Source organism: Belonocnema kinseyi, chromosome 8, assembly GCF_010883055.1.
Source record: "Belonocnema kinseyi isolate 2016_QV_RU_SX_M_011 chromosome 8, B_treatae_v1, whole genome shotgun sequence".
Lineage (NCBI taxonomy): Eukaryota > Metazoa > Arthropoda > Insecta > Hymenoptera > Cynipidae > Belonocnema > Belonocnema kinseyi.
In genome coordinates, this window is record NC_046664.1 from 120,747,334 (window position 1) to 120,752,617 (window position 5,284).

Below are 5,284 nucleotides of genomic sequence, written 5' to 3' on the forward strand. Positions count from 1 at the left end.
GAAAGAGGGAGCTCTTCTTAATATTTTGACACCAAAATCATGTCGATACACCTTACCGACTGCGAGTAAAGCCAACCACGCTTTAACTTGACAGACTGTAGATAAACTCGCTATACTTCGACCCGTTCGACTCTGCTGGTTCGAATGACGACGAACAGCGAGGATCCAATGAATCTGTAACTTAGGAGCTTCGCATGAGCATTGCGCTGAATTGAGGCGCCGGAAAATATGTGTTGGGAAAAATTAAAGAATAATTATTTAAATATCAAATCTCGCGTGCTCTCAAATTTAAACTTTACAGATATGTTAGATGCTTTAGAACAGCTGACATTCAGCTTATGAATGTTGCGAGATCTACATGAAGAACTGCTCCATTTCAATACTTACTTCATCAATGTAATTCGGTATTGCTATAGCGTCGGTTCTATACTCAAACCGATAAAATTACAAAATTAATAAAGAGATCCAGTTTGTTTTTTTTACCTACTGAGTTCTAATTTGTGCGAAACGTATTAGTTCAAGGTATTATTGAACTAATACAGTCACATACTTTTTTCGGTGCAGGCGAGAAAAAGCAAGCGAGGGGTATCGCGCTGGATCATGGACATGTGGAGAGCCGCCATCTTACGATGTGCTATTTGATTTTGCGCACGAGTATTTTTGCCGACAAACTGTGCATGAAAATATAAACATGTGGGCGCTGTCATGTTTATCACGGGACATCATAAGGTGGCGGACCTCCCCCCTCATTGCAAAATATTATGTTCGGAATCTACGTTTTTTTGCGATTGAAACTCTATGTTACTTGCAATCAAAAGATGAAAACTACACAGAAAAAACAGAAGATAAACTTAGCATTGATTTCCGACGAAATATTCTCTGAAACAAAAATTAATTTCACAGGATAAACTTTACACAAATATTGGTGAAAGTTTTTTTTGTTTTTCTATGACAAACACATGTGTTTTGAAAATCGCGAAATTGTCTGAATGAACCTTTATCGTTCTGAAAAATTCCATGCAACAAATTGTATTCTCAGTTTTTTCTGTGTTGAATAAGTTGTCTTTGTTTTTAGTTTATGTTTTGACACTAGTTAGCTACACTGTTACAAAAATGCTATTACTTTTACCGCTTTTAGAGTAGGTCCGATTATAACCTACTCCCAAAGTAACGTTTTAACTGACAATAATGAATATCCACTTTCAGTATGGAATTTAACTTTCAGGTTATGTAAGTTTCCAGACATATTCTGTATAATTACAAATGCATTATGAATTTTAAGTGAAGGTATTCTAACCAAAAATATTCGTGTTTTTATTCAACATGGTAACTTTAACATCTGCATGAGGAATGTGAATAATGGTAATTTGACTAGAAAGCAGAAAGCTTGTACTTATACTACGTTTAGAGTTGGGCAAGTCCGCCGCGTTATCAATGATCAAATTTAAAGCCGGGAGATTACGCTGGAAAAAGAAATTTTTAACAGTTTCTTTACTTTTACCATTTTCAGCAAATTCAACACTTTGAAAGTAGGTTCATTTATTACCTACTCTGAAAGTCACAGATTTTTCAAATTTTTGAATATTTAATCTTGAGGGTTTTCTTAAAAGTACAATAGATCTTCGAATTTTGACTTTGACGAAAATTTTGTAACACTTTTTGTAAAGCGCTCATCAAAAAGTCTAGAACTCCGATCAGAACTTTTAGAACTTTCAAATTTTGGGATTCCTAAATTTTTTATTTCCGTAAAGTACGGTACTTCTTCGAATTTTTAATTGATCCAAAAATTGTATAAGACTGTCTTGTAGAGCTCTCATAAAGAATTCCAGAACTCCAATCAGAATTCACAGAATTTCTAAAGTCGGTAAAGTTCAAACTTTTGGATTTTTCTAAAAGGGTTTTGTATTTTATAAAAGTGCCATAGTTCAGCGAATTTTAACTTGATCGAAAAGTTGTGTAACATTTCTGGGTAGAGCTCTCAAGAAGAAGCCCAGAACTCCAATCCGAACTCTTCGAACGTTCAAAATTTTTAAATTACAAACTTTTGCATTTTCGAAAAGCGCTCTTAGAATTTTCAATATTTTGGAAATAAAAACTTTTAGATTTCCATCAAAATTTCGCAGGTCTTTGAATTTTGCTATGATCGAAAAGTACTATCAAACTTTTTTGCAGGACAGTGATTAATAAGTCCAGAACGTCCATCAGAACTCTTAGAACTCTCAACATTTTAGAAATTTAAAAAATTTTGGTTTTTTTAAAAAGTGCATAGTGCTTCTAATTTTAATTTCAAGGAAAAGTATTATAACACTTTTTTATTCAGATCCAATGAAGAAGTTCAGAACTCTGATCCGAATTCTCGGAACTCTCAACATTGTGGAAATTCAAAATTTGGAATTTTCTTAAAAGTGCGCAGTTCTTCGAATTTTGTTATGATCTGAAAGTGTTATGACACTTTCTTGTAGAGCTGTCATCAATAGGTACAGAACTCCGATCAGAACTCTTAGAACTCATGACATTTTGGAACTTAAAAAATTTTGATTTTTTAAAGTGCCGTAGTTCTCCGAATTTTGCCTTTATTAATTATTTGTAAAATACTTTCTTGTATAGTTTTCATAGCGAAGTCCAGAACTCTCATCAGAACTCTAAGAAATCTCAAATTCGTTAAAGTGCTAAGTTTTGTGTTTTCCTAGAAGGGTTTTGTGTTTTCTAAAAGTGCCATAGTTCCTTGAATTTTGACTTTATCGAAAATTTGTGTAACACTTTTCTGTAGAGTTCTCAAAAAGAAATCCAGAACTTCCATAATAACTCTTAGAGCTCTCAACAATTTTGAATTTTTTAAATTTTGGTCTTTCTTTAAAGTGCCACAGTTCTTTGGATTTTGACTTGATTAAAAAGTTTTATAATACTTTTTTTATATATAGCATGAAAAATGTCACAACTCCCATTAGAACTCTCAGAACTCTCAACATTTTGGAATTTTTAAAATTTTGGTTTTTCTATAAAGTGCCGCAGTTCTTCAAATTTTGATATGATCGAAAAGTTTTGTAACACTCTTTTTGTAGAGTTCTCAAAAAGGAGTCCAGAACTCCCATCGGAAGTCGTAGAAGTCTCAAAATTTTGGTTTTTCTTTGAAGTGCCATACTTCTTTGAATTTTGACTTGATTAAAAATTTTTGTAATACTTTTTGTTATATGTAGCATGAAAAATGCCGGAACTTCCATTAGAACTCTTAGAACTCTCAACATTTTGGAATTTTTTAAATTTGTGTTTTTTATAAAGTGCTGTAGTTCTTCTAATTTTAACTTGAAGGAAAAGTTTTATGACACTCTTTTGCAGAGCTCCTATGAAGAAGTCCAGAATTCTGATGAGAACACTTAGAACTCTCAACATGGTGGAATTTCAAAATTTTTGATTTTTTAAAAATGCCGCAGTGCTTCAAATTTTGATAGGATCGAAAAGTGTCATAACACTTTTTTGTAGAACTGCCAATAATAAGTCCAGAACTCCAATCAGCACTCTGAGAACTTCCAACATTTGGGAAGTCCAAAATTTTGGATTTTCTTAAGTGCCATAGTTCTTCGAATCTTGACTTGATTGAAAAGTTTTATAATACTTTTCTTTATATACAGCATGAAAATTAATAAAACTCTGGTCAGAACTCTTAGAACTCCCAATATTTTAGAATTCCAAAATTTTGGATTTTCTTAAAAGTGTTACAGTTCTTTGAATTCTTACTACATTGAAAAGTGTTATGGAACTTTTTTGTAAGACCCCTGTTGATGGATATAGAATTCTAAAGGGAACTTTTGGGAACCAGAGCATAATGCAAGAAAAAGTCAATTTTTCAAATAGTGGGGGGCTAGCTATTTTGTTTCAAACCCGGCTTTTTGGGGATATTAGCCGGAACTATTTTTAAAAATGATCAGGAACTCTAGAACTATGTTTAAGCTACCCAGAACTCTAAAAAAAGTTCACTTTTCAAAAATAGAGAGGGAGTGTGAAGTTAGCCCCCCCCCCTTCGAAAAGTCATTTTTCAATGCTTCGGTTATCAGAACTATTGCTAAAACATATAAAGAACTTCAGAACTATTGAAGAGGCACCCAGAACTCTGAAAAAAATATTGAATTTTCAATAATGGGGGTACAAATTCACAGGGATAGCCAAAGCCGAAAAAATAAGTTTCTAATTTATGGAGTAGCTGAAATAGATGGAGGACAGAACCCGTCACACAAAATAAAGCGAGTGAGTTTAAGCATTTGATTAAAATAATTCACTATGTTGATCCTGACATAAAATTCAAAGCCAGTAAATTTTATAGAATTGGGAAAAACTTGCAGAACCCGCCAAACATCAGGCTCATTAAAATTATTATGCAAATGGAAACAGAGGCGAAATTATTGCTAGTGACTTTAACATTAGAAAGTTTACTGATCCTTCCCAACTTCTATTTGTTGATAAAAAATATTATTTGTTGAATGGAATGCGCGTGATCTTTAAATTTACCACAATATAACTTGATATTTAATAAAAATAAAAGATGTATAGATTTCATATTTTTAAGCATGGCTTTCTCTGTACTGAGTGTTGATGACTTAATGGTTCCGGACGAAGATCACCCCCAAACGATAATTATAAACTGCAAATGCGTTGCGACAAAAAAATTGATGTTTAAGATGATTAAAAAGCAGAATTTTGAATTGTGCATATCTTCACGATAAAATAATAATCGAAATGAAGAAGTGTATCCCTGCTTTTCCAGGTAATCCACCAAACAAAATGTTTCCTGTCTGGTTTTCAAATAAAATAAAAAATTATATTAGAATAAAACCCAATATAAGAAAGAAATTAAATAAGTCAACATGGGAATAAATATGTTGGTTGAATTTTGCAAGTAGACAAAGAAATTATCTCATGAAGATTATAAAAACTATATCTTGTATGCAAAAAAGTTTTTAAAAGATGACCAAGGTAAAATCTGGAATGTAACATATAAACTAAGGAATGAGAGTCAGATTCCAGATATGATGTCATTTAATTGTAGTGAGATATCTAAGGAAGTTGATATTGTTGATGCTTTTGCAGATTTATTCTATATAGACCGTCAGCCCGCGGTACTAAAAATTAAATGATCGTCGCACGTATGCCCTTTGGAGATTTGACAGAAATACACGTTTCAATTATCGTAATGTACAGTCTGTCAAGTTAAAGCGTGGGTAACTTTTTTGGTAAAATATTTTATTTAAACGCATGTTTCTACATGGAATTACATTTGTCAAGGTGTCGA